At 41.8% G+C, this 12,769-nt stretch overlaps 1 non-coding gene across 1 annotated transcript; it reads left to right on the top strand.

Annotated features, from left to right (window-relative positions):
* Positions 1 to 2,566: 2,566 nt before the first annotated feature.
* TRNAN-GUU (transfer RNA asparagine (anticodon GUU)) lies at positions 2,567 to 2,640 on the top strand. The gene has a single exon. It is a non-coding gene; the product is annotated as a tRNA-Asn (tRNA).
* The last annotated feature ends 10,129 nt before the right edge of the window (positions 2,641 to 12,769 follow it).

Below are 12,769 nucleotides of genomic sequence, written 5' to 3'. Positions count from 1 at the left end.
TATGGTGGAGGGTGGCACCGCACACGGCTAAGAGATCAATAGATCAATTGTTGTGTCTATGGGGTGCCTCCCTGCCCCTGTATCTAAAGGAGCAAGGGGGAGGCGGCCGGCCTAGGAGGAGGGCGCGCCAAGGGGGGAGTCCTACTCCCACCGGGAGTAGGACTCCTCCTTTCCTTGTTGGAGTAGGAGAAGGGAAGGGAAAAGGAGAAGGAAGGAAGGGGGCGCCCCCCCCCCCTCCCTAGTCCAATTCGGACTAGTCCATGGGGAGGGGTGCGGCCACCCTTTGGGGCCTTTCTCTCCTTTCCCGTATGGCCCATTAAGACCCAATACGAATTCCCGTAACTCTCCGGTACTCCGAAAAATACCCGAATCACTCGGAACCTTTCCGATGTCCGAATATAGTCGTCCAATATATCGATCTTTACGTCTCGACCATTTCGAGACTCCTCGTCATGTCCCCGATCTCATCCGGGACTCCGAACTCCTTCGGTACATCAAAACTCATAAACTCATAATAAAACTGTCGTCGTAACGTTAAGCGTGCGAACCCTACGGGTTCGAGAACTATGTAGACATGACCGAGACACGTCTCTGGTCAATAACCAATAGCGGGACCTGGATGCCCATATTGGCTCCCACATATTCTACGAAGATCTTTATCGGTCAAACCGCATAACAACATACGTTGTTCCCTTTGTCATCGGTATGTTACTTGCCCGAGATTCGATCATCGGTATCCCAGTTACGTTGTGACGTTTGGTAGCACACAAAGTGTTCCTCCGGTAAACGGGAGTTGCATAATCTCATAGTCATAGGAACATGTATAAGTCATGAAGAAAGCAATAGCAACATACTAAACGATCGAGTGCTAAGCTAACGGAATGGGTCAAGTCAATCACATCATTCTCCTAATGATGTGATCCCGTTAATCAAATGACAACTCATGTCTATGGCTAGGAAACATAACCATCTTTGATCAACGAGCTAGTCAAGTAGAGGCATACTAGTGACACTCTGTTTGTCTATGTATTCACACATGTATCATGTTTCCGGTTAATACAATTCTAGCATGAATAATAAATATTTATCATGATATAAGGAAATAAATAATAACTTTATTATTGCCTCTAGGGCATATTTCCTTCAGTGCCCTCATTCTTCGGGTCGACATGCCGATTGAGTGGGATCTGCTGTGGCTTGAGGCTGGGAGGTGATGTCTAGTGTCTACCGGCGGCTGCTGCTGCATGGCAGCACGATAACCAGTAGTTAGTTAGGGGAAGAACTAGCACGCTAGGTACTGCCGACGACGAGGAAGGGTAGGCGTGACTACCAATGAAAACTAAGCCGACTTCGGTCATGGCGAGCGACGGCGGCGTCTACACGCTATTACCTTGATGAAGGTATCATCATTGCAGGTTTCGTCTCCTCCCTCGGGCTACTCTGGAGGAAACCCTAGACCCGGGTCTCCCGGATCGAACGATGGCGACGCTTAGCATAGTTTTCCCTCATGGGAGCATCGTTTTGGAGCAGCCGCTAGAGGGGTCAGGAAGTGGAGCGGTGTCCTATACACCGCCTTCAACGACGGGTCTCGGCGACATGGCGCAGTGGAGTCTCGGCTACGGATGCATCTTGATGGATGAACACAGTGGAGGCGCCATTTGGCGCCATAGCGGTGTCGACGGCTGGCTTGGCAAGGATAATGCGAATCTCTAGCTTGAAGATGAGTCGACTGTTCGATGATGGTGGCAGCTTCTGAAGTGTGTGCATGTTGTGCGCGCTTATGGTCTACTGGAACGGAATTGTGCTCCGGTACGCCATGCAGGTGGCTCGGTGATGACCACAGTTTTAGATGATGGGGCGTAGTGATGACATCCTCATTGTCGAGTTTGTAGGTGTGAAGTGGTGGCTTCAAGATGTTTCATGTATATTTTTGATAGACTTTTATTGGATAATTTAATAAAGATGACTCTGTGCATCTTTTGATGCATCCGAGGTTTCAACCTTTTTTTATAAAAAGAACAAAGAAAAACATAGCAGGATGAGGCTGGCGCAAGTAATATGGATGTTTCTTTCCCCGCAAAAAAAAAGGATGCTTCTTCCTAACGTGTCATGTTTGTTGGCGTAAGGATGAGGATGATCTTCATGCTCTAGTTGTGTGACCATGATCTACAAGCATCATTTGCAGGCGGTTCAGCATAATAGCATGGCATCACCTAGAATAGGATTAGCGTTGCATCATTTCAAAAGCCCCTGCCCCTTCAAGCCGAAAAGTAGAGATGAACAAGTCATCACCCAAAAAATGCACCTCCACGAACTGAAACTGAGGAGGCCGCCCTCATACACGACGACGACGTGGTTGTTGGTTCAGACTTTAGAGTGACGGGTCCGGTACATGCGTGCACCGCACCTACGCGCTGGTCCGGGAATAAACTTGCCCCCAACAATGCTTAACTTACCAGAATATGTCACGTGTGAACCTGCAACCAGTAACAATCAACCTAGGTATTGTCCTGTTACACCTTGCACCGGTGTTTATATAAGTTTAAATAATTTTGATAGCAAAATAGCTGGAGTAGCTCAGTTGGTTAGAGCGTGTGGCTGTTAACCACAAGGTCGGAGGTTCGAGCCCTCCTTCTAGCGATTTTTGATTTTTTTTTAATTTCTGTCAACCAACATCATATATGCATCAAATTTTGCCCCAAAAAAGAAAAACAATAATATATACCTTTTTTGTTATTTTAAGCTCTTGGTGACCAACATCATATATGCATGAAATTATGCCCCCCAAAAAAACATTGCAGTATCATGTATGGTCACAGAAAGGACCTATACTTTTTTGTGTTTTTTTTTTAACTTCTGGTGACCAACATCATATATGCATCAAACTTTGCCTCACACAAAAAAACCATTGCAGATCTTGTATGTTTACAGAAACTACCTCTTGGCAAGACTAGGGTTTTAAAAGATATTTCCTTTCATCCCGAGGTAACTAGATTTGTATTTTTTACAAGACCCTTGCATTAACAGAGCATGTTTCTCTTCAGGAGGCCAACAACTCTCCCAGACCTAATGCAAGTACCCTTCTCTATCCCAACCAGTCCCCCCAAAACTACTAAGTATTTTCTGTAGTTACGCCAAGTCTGTTTGAGTTTAGGATAATTCATGTCTCCGTTCATAGACAAAAATGATCATATGGAGCTTGGCCCCAAGAGTGGATTACCAGTGAATTGATGTTCCATATTGGATTGTGTGCTACTACTAGGCTTCTTTAGTTCTTAGTATTTTTTGTGCCACCCGTCACACTTTTATGGTATCACTGTGTTTCTTAGTTTGTATAAATTTAGTAATAAATTGTTCGGTTGTATGCATCGACGAAGCATAGGGTTGGAATGATGAAAGCTTTTGGTTTTTTTTACCACATCTCCAATCTCGTGGGCAGACATCAACGTTTAAAAAATCGATACCTTCACGACGTCCATTTGCAATCACTTGAGATGGAATTCATTATGGAAGAGATCTGCGAGGTCATCACATGGAGCTGCCGCCACTGAAAGTGCATGTCCTGGTTGGACACACAATTAACCCTCGATCATCTTTGTTGCCAAAACATTCAGTTTTTTTGAATTTTTCTACCAACTTCTTTTTAATTACTATTCAACCACATGAACATTACATGCCGCCGTAGGGGGCAGCAGCATGTATTGTTTACCATCCCCGTTTTCATTTCGGCTCGTGAAAATCGTCGCATGGATAAGCAGTTGATAACCCACAAGTATAGGAAATCAATTGTAGCCTCTTTCAATAAGTAAGAGTCTCGAATCCAACGAGAGAGCCCCCTCCCCCTCCTTCTTCTTCTTCCTTGACCTTCTCCCTAGATGGGAGAAGGGTTTCCCCTCTGGTCCATGGTCTCCATGGCGTGGGAGGGGCGAGAGCCCCTCTGGTATTGGATCTGTCTCTCTGTCTCTCTCTGTTTCAGCGCTCCTGATTCTGCTCTTTCACCGTTTCTTAAATTCCCGGAGAACCGTAACTCCGATTGGGCTGAATTTTGGACACGATCTCTATCTGGATATTAGCTTTCTTGCGGCGAAAGAAGGGCACCAACCGCCTTATGGGGTGGCCACGAGGGCCCAGGGTGCGCCTGACCCCCTAGGGGCGCCCCCCTGCCTCGTGGCCCCCTCGGGCATCGTCTCGCGTTGATTCTTCTTCCCAAAAATCACATATATTCCAAAAAAAATCTCTGTCAGTTTTATCCCGTTTGGACTCTGTTTGATATGGATTTTCTGCGAAACAAAAAACATGCAACAAACAGGAACTGGCACTGGGCACTGGATCAATATGTTAGTCCCAAAAATAGTATAAAAAGTTGCCAAAAGTATATGAAAGTTGTAGAATATTGGCATGAAAGAATCAAAAATTATAGATACGACGGAGACGTATCAGAATCCCCAAGCTTAATTCCTACTCGCCCTCGAGTAGGTAAATGATAAAAAAGATAATTTTTGATGTAGAATGCTACCTAACATAATCTTGATCATGTAATCTAATCATGGCATGAATATTAAGACACGAGTGATTCAAAGCAATAGTCTATTGACATTAAGACAATAATACTTCAAGCATACTAACCAAGCAATTATGTCCTCTCAAAATAACATAGCCAAAGAAAGCTCATCCCTACAAAATCATATAGTTTGGCCATGCTTCATTTTCGTCACACAAAATGCTCCCATCATGCACAACCTCGATGACAAGCCGAGCAATTGGTTCATACTTTTTAACGCGCTTCAGCCTTTTCAACCCTCACGCAATACAGGAGCGCAAGACATGGATATAGCACTATGGGTGAAATAGAATAGATGATGGAGGTTGTGTGAGAAGACAAAAAAGGATAAAGTCTCACATCGACGCGGCTAATCAACGGGCTATGGATATGCCCATCAATTGATGTCAATGTGAGGAGTAGGGATTGCCATGCAACGGATGCACTAAGAGCTATAAGTGTATGAAAGCTCAAATTGGAAACTAAGTGGGTGTGCATCCAACTTGCTTGCTCATGAAGACCTCGAGCATTTGAGGAAGCCCATCATCGGAATATACAAGCCAAGTTCTATAATGAAAATTCCCACTAGAGTATAAGAGTGATAACTCAAGAGACTCTCTATATGAAGAACATGGTGCTACTTTGAAGCACAAGTGTGATAAAAGGATAGTAACATTGCCCTTTTTTTCTTCTTCTTTTTCTCTTTTTTTGGCGGGCTTCTTTGGCCCCCTTTTCTTATTTAGGCTTCTTTGGCCTCTTTTTCCCATGGGGCAATGCTCTAATAATGATGATCATCACACTTTTATTTACTTACAACTCAATATTACAACTCGATACTAGAACAAAGATATGACTCTATATGAATGCCTCCGGCGGTGTACCGGGATGTGCAATGATCTAGCGTAGCAATGACATCGAAAAACGGACAAGCCATGAAAACATCATGCTAGCTATCTTACGATCATGCAAAGCAATATGACAATAAGTGCTCAAGTCATGTATATGATGATGGTGGAAGTTGCATGGCAATATATCTCGGAATGGCTATGGAAATGCCATGATAGGTATGGTGGCTGTTTTGAGGAAGATATAAGGAGGTTTATGTGTGATAGAGTGTATCGTATCATGGGGTTTGGATGCACCGGCGAAGTTTGCACCAACTCTCGAGGTGAGAAAGGGCAATGCACGGTACCGAAGAGGCTAGCAATGATGGAAAGGTGAGAGTGCGTATAATCCATGGACTCACATTAGTCATAAAGAACTCATATACTTATTGCAAAAGTTTATTAGCCCTCGAAGCAAAGTACTACTACGCATGCCCCTAGGGGGATAGATTGGTAGGAAAAGACCATCGCTCATCCCCGACCACAACTCATAAGGAAAGCAATCAAAGAACACCCCATGCTTCAAATTTGTCACACAACGTTTACCATACGTGCATGCTATGGGACTTGCAAACCTCAACACAAGTATTTCTCAATTTCACAATTACTCAACTAGCACGACTCTAATATCACCACCTTTATATCGCAAAACTATTGCAAGGAATCAAACATATCATATTCAGTGATCTACAAGTTTTATGTAGGATTTTATGACTAACCATGTGAATGACCAATTCCTATCATCTCTCTAAATAGATATAAGTGAAGCAAGAGAGTTTAATTCTTTGTACAAAAGATATGCCCACGCTCTAACAAATATAAGTGAAGCAAAAGAGCATTCTATAAATGGCGGTTTTCTATGTGAAGAGAAACAGGCAATCCAAACTTCAAATGATATAAGTGAAGCACATGAAGCATTCTATAAATCAACCAAGGACTATCTCATACCAGCATGGTGCATAAAAGAAAATGAAAAAACTGAATGCAAAAGATGCTCCAAGATTTGCACATATCGCATCAATGAAACGAATCCGAAAACATACTGATACCTGTTGAAGAAAGATGGGATGCCTTCCGGGGCATCCCCAAGCTTAGACGCTTGAGTCTCCTTGAATATTTACTTGGGGTGCCTTGGGCATCCCCAAGCTTGAGCTCTTGCCTCTCCTCCTTCTCCTCATACCGAGACCTCCTCGATCTTCGAACACTTCATCCACACAAAACTCAACAGAAAGCTCGGTAAGATCCGTTAGTATAATAAAGCAAATCACTACTCTAATACTGTTGCAAACCAATTCATATTTTGTTTTTGCACTGTAGCTACTGTAATATAATGTTTCCATGGCTTAATCCACTGATAGAAATCGATAATTTCATCAAAACAAGCAAACAATGCATCAAAAACAGAATCTGTTTTAAGGAGGAGAGTCTGTAGTAATCTGAACATTCACCATACCTCTGGTACTCCAAAAATTCTTCCAAAATTAGGAAAAAAATTGGATAGAAAGACAGTGCAAAAAGTTTCAGAACCGTTTGACGTTCTAGTAAAAAAATTAAAATCGCGCACGTTTCTGTTCTGCACCGCACAAACCAACAAGCAATGTAAACATCCTAAAGGCAAATCTTGGCACATTATTTTTATAATACAATGGAATTGTACAAGGGGATAATTATTTTTGTTGAAAATTTTCTGTAATCAAGGGTCACAAAGTTTCCATGGGCATGAACAAAGTTCAAGGCTAGCTCCCATTTTAACAATGCTCGTCTTTCTCACTTCCGCTTTTCTTTTTGAAAAAGTTTTAGGTTCCCCTCTTTATTATTTATTTATTTTTAAACTTTATAAAAGCACACAACAGAAATAAATGACTCTCTAAAACTTCCGGGTTATCTCCCTGGCAGCGCTTTCTTTAAAGCCATTAAGCTAGGCATACAGTGCTCAAGTAATGGATCCACCCGGATCCCAAGGTATATCAAAGCCAATTTTAATTAATAATGATTTGTTATTTAGTAGTGAGCACAAAGTAACATATATCATGCAACAACGAAGTCTAACTCTCTTCCTATGCATCGGCATGTCATAAAAGAACAATTCATGCACACAAAGTAAAGGCCAATGCATAGTATAAACAGTTTCTTGCAATTTTATCGTGTTGGAAACATAGAGAGGTGGAGATGTAGTTCCTCTCTCATAATAATTGCAAGTAGGAGCAGCAAGCACATGCACATTATATCTATCAAAATCATCATGTGTAGTAGTAAAACACAACCCATCAATATAATCCTTAATAAGGGCAAACTTCTCCGATATAGTGTAGTCGGGAGAATTCGAAAAGATAATAGGACTATCATGCGTGGGTGCAATAGCAACAATTTCATGTTTAACATAAGGAACTATAGCAAGTTCATATCCATAAGCATAATTCATATTGGCATCTTGGCCACAAGCATAGCAAGCATCACCAAAAAGGGATATTTCAAAAGAATCAACGGGATCATAACAGTCATCATAGCAATCATCCTTCAGTAAGCACGAAGGGAAATTAAACAATGTATGAGTTGAAGAGTTACTCTCATTAGAAGGTGGGCACGGGTAGCTAATCCGCTCTTCCTCCTTTTGTTCTTCGCTCTCCTCATCATCTTTTTCATCCAATGAGCTCACAGTTTCATCAATTTCTTCTTCCATAGACTCCTGCAAAATATTAGTCTCTTCTTGGACAGCGGAGACTCTCTCAATAAAATCATCAATATCGGAATTGAATTTATAATTCTCATAGCAATATTTAAGTATAGCAAAATTTTCAGCTCTGTAAACAGCATCATAAAGATTTTCACACTCTTTAAACAAAGATTCGATTTCATAAGCACCCATAAAAGCAATGAATTCCTCCATTTGTTCCACATCATAGTAATCATATATACCTTTAGCATAAGAAGCCAAGGTTTCATTATCATTAAATTTGCATGAAAAGGGAAGGTGTGGAGCCTTCATCCTAAAGCAACAAGTATAATCATATCTCAAGCATAGTTCCCGAGCATACCAATGCAACATATGAATTTGATCCCATAATAGTTTCCCTTTTTGAGTCAAGCGATAATCCCTAAAGTATTCACGTTGATCCAACGTGTCTCCCATTACATAATTGAATGGGGTTTTCTTAGGATTATTAAAGTAGTGCATAATATTTTTCACATAACCAGCATCGAGGGTTTTAGGAGGTTCCCCATCTCCTTGAGTAGCAAGTACACCTAAAATTTTGGTATTTCGTGTTCCATATCCATAACTAAAGATAGAGAACAACTTAGAACAAAGAATAAAAACTACTTAGTGATAAAGCAAACAAGCACACACGAGAATATTCACCCCACGCTATTGCTCCCCGGCAACGGCACCAGAAAAAGGTCTTGATAACCCACAAGTATAGGGGATCAATTGTAGCCTCTTTCGATAAGTAAGAGTGTCGAACCCAACGAGGAGCTAAAGGTAGAACAAATATTCCCTCAAGTTCTATCGACCATCGATACAACTCTACGCACGCTTAACGTTCGCTTTACCGGAAACAAGTATGAAACTAGAAGTACTTTGTAGGTGTTTTTGGATAGGTTTTCAAGATAATAAAGAGTGCGTAAATAAAAAGTAGGGGCTGTTTAGGTAAAGACACAACTAAATTTGTTTTAGTAGAGAGCTTTTGTCAACAAGAAAGTTATTTGTCCCTAGGCAATCGATAACTAGACCGGTAATCATTATTGCAACTTTATTTGAGGGAGAGGCATAAGATAACATACTTTCTCTTCTTGGATCATATGCACTTATGATTGGAACTCTAGCAAGAATCCGCAACTACTAAAAATCATTAAGGTAAAACCCAACCATAGCATTATAAGGCATCAAGTCCTCTTTACTCCCATACGCAAACAACCTACTTACTCGGGTCTGTGCTTCTGTCACTCACGCCACCCACCATAAGCAAATCATGAACATATTGCAAACCCTACAGCGGGGATCCCTCACGCTTGCGCGACACGGAGAGCACCATAGGACATCACCAATAATAAAACATGCAACTCAAACCAATCACGATCATCAATTAACCCATAGGACAAAACGGATCTACTCAAACATCATAGGATAGCCATACATCATTGGGAAATAATATATAGCGTTGAGCACCATGTTTAAGTAGAGATTACAGCAGGTAAAAGAGAGGTTACACCGCTGCATAGAGGGGGGGGAGAGTTGGTGATGACGGCGGTGAAGTTGTTGGTGTAGATTGCGGTGACGATGATGGCCCCGGCGGCGTTCCGGCGCCACCGGAAGTAAGGGGGAGAGAGCCCCCCCCTCCTTCTTCTTCCTTGACCTTCTCCCTAGATGGGAGAAGGGTTTCCCCTCTGGTCCATGGTCTCCATGGCGTGGGAGGGGCGAGAGCCCCTCCGATATTGGATCTGTCTCTCTGTCTCTCTCTGTTTCTGCGCTCCTGATTCTGCCCTTTCACCGTTTATTAAATTTCCGGAGATCCGTAACTCCGATTGGGATGAATTTTGGACACGATCTCTATCCGGATATTATCTTTCTTGCGGTTAAAGAAGGGCACCAACTGCCTTACGGGGTGGCCACGAGGGCCCAGGGCGCGCCCCTGCCTCGTGGCCCCCTCGGGCATCATCTCGCGTTGATTCTTCTTCCCAAAAATCACATATATTCCAAAAAAATTCTACGTCCGTTTTTATTCCATTTGGACTCCGTTTGATATGGATTTTCTGCGAAACAAAAACATGCAACAAACAGGAACTGGCACTGGGCACTGGATCAATATGTTAGTCCCAAAAATAGTATAAAAAGTTACCAAAAGTATATGAAAGTTGTAGAATATTGGCATGAAACAATAAAAAATTATAGATACGACGGAGACGTATCAGCAATGCATGAATAATACCTATCACCATCCCCTATGGTGGCAAGTGCCATGAGTCACCTAGCGCTGGTGCCATGGGAGTAGTAGTTTTGTCAATGATTTCCAAGGTGGCCCTTTCTGCCAAATCATTGACGTGGTTGTTCCTTTACGAAAAAAAATTGCTTCGATGACAACACTACCGATTTGTTAGTGGCAACTATAATGATGACAGTTGCAAGATCCTTTTTTGCACTTGACCGGACAATGTGCAATTGTGTCTGAGGAACCCATTAAGATTGAGATCCAACTAAGAGTAAAGCATGGAAAGAAGCTTGATTATTACATGCCATCGATCAGTTAGTTTTTCTCCCTTGATTGTGAGTATGGACATAATCTGCGTTTAGTCTAGTTGAGAATCACCTCTGCAAAACAGAGATATCACATCAGCAACTTTAGCAACCGGTTAAGGGCACCATCTTTGGTATCCATGTTGCGGATTCCTTGCCATTCGAACATGGACTAAGATTTTTCTGCTTTTCGCTACCTCCTGGCTGTATCGAATATGTTGTTGAGGTTGTAGTGGTCGTTCGATTGTCTCGAAGTCTCGATGTAAATTTTAGTATATGTGAATTGCTTTGTACTTTCAATGAATTTTTACAGTAGATCTTATCCTTCGCAAAAAGAGAAGAGCTCTGAGAAGAGGTTTATTTAGTCTTTCAATTGCTCTTTAAAATATCCATCGTGTATTTATGACTTTATGAGTTTATGACATGGGAAGTATCATATATCATGAAGTGTTGAAACCTCTTACAAAGTGGCAGTCTTATTTCTGTATTAGGATGTATTATATCATACGCAGATGCAAGTTTCCTTGTTTTTAAGAACATATAAGATACAAGTAGCACCAACCCTAGAATTTGTGCTCATGTATGGTTGCAATTCCTGGTCCTAAAAAAAGAACATATCAGTTTACCATTTTGTGTATTAGTACTAAAATCCTTAAAAAAAAAGCATCAACCATGGTACTCTTTGCAGTCACGTTACTTGTGTATGTTATTTTTTCTCATCAAAAGACATTTGATCTTGAAGATATCATAATGATTTGAAAATATTTTTGGCAAAAGAGCTAGAATAACTTAGTTGGCCAGACCATGTGGCTCTTTTTTTTTGCGGAAAAACTTTCAATCTATTCATCTTCAATCATGGTAGTACAACGGACACTAGAAATGATAAAAATTACATCCAGAACCGTAGACCACCTAGCGACGACTACAAGCACTGAAGTGAGCCGAAGGCGCACAGCTGTCATCGCCCCTCCCTCGCCAGAGCCGGGCAAACATTGTTGTAGTAGACAGTCAGGAAGTCGTCGTGCTAAGGCCCCATGGAACCAACACACCAGAACAGCAACCGCCGCAGATGAAGAGCGTAGATCAAAAGGATCCAACCTGAAGACACACGAACGAAGACGAACGACGAACAGATCCGAGCAAATCCACCAAAGACAGATCCGTCGGAGACACACCTCCACACGCCCACCGATGATGCTACACACATCACCGGAACGGGGACTAGACGGGGAGACCTTTATTCCATCTTCAGGGAGCCGCCGCCGTCTCGCCTTCCTGAGCAGGACACAAACCCTAACAAAGCTCGAAAAAAGATATGAAAGCGGAGCCCTCCCACTGGCAAAGGCCGAGATCCACTCCGCCTCCATGGCCCTAAGGCCACCGGAGACGAGACGGACCGGCGCCGGCGCCCGCGCCGATGGGAGGCAAAGAACCCTAGTTTTGGGGAGGCGGCGGCTGGCTACGTTGGAGGCGGCGGCTGGGTAGACCATATGGCTCTTAACCACAAGCTATGAGGTTCAAGCTCTCCTAGTGATTTCTATATATTTTTTCCTTGACTTTCTGATTTTATTTTTAATGTATATATTTTTTACTCATTAGTTTTCAACAAACACATGACACACACTATCTATTTGTTCATCAAACCATGCGACATCTTCGAGCGGATGAATATCTGATGTACTATTTTAGGACTCCATTTTGGTATAAATCATTAGCTTTGAACTTCGAAGGATAGGATTTCCAATTAAAAAATGCTTTCTTGTGTTGATAGCAAAAAGAAATAGCCATCCTAGAATCCACTGAATTCCATACGGATGGAGGAAATTAAAATCTCTCATATATGTGTGTACAGTTTCGTGTATTTTCCCTATGTGACATCCAAACACATTTTCAAAGAAAAAAAAAGGTTTCATATGGTTTTTCTTCCTAAAGATATTGATTGATTTTTAAGATATGTGAAATTCAATTGTCTTTCTTTTTCTATTTGCACTCTTTTGAGTTTTCACATTCCAATTGAGGTCTACTTTTCACGTTATCCTAATATATCTGTCACCTGATTTTTGTATTTTTTTCTCAACTTTATTATTTTATTTTTAATATTTTTTTTTACTCATC

The sequence above is a fragment of the Aegilops tauschii genome, chromosome 2 (genome assembly GCF_002575655.3).
Source record: "Aegilops tauschii subsp. strangulata cultivar AL8/78 chromosome 2, Aet v6.0, whole genome shotgun sequence".
Taxonomy (NCBI): domain Eukaryota; kingdom Viridiplantae; phylum Streptophyta; class Magnoliopsida; order Poales; family Poaceae; genus Aegilops; species Aegilops tauschii.
This window is presented reverse-complemented; position numbering and strand designations above follow the sequence as displayed.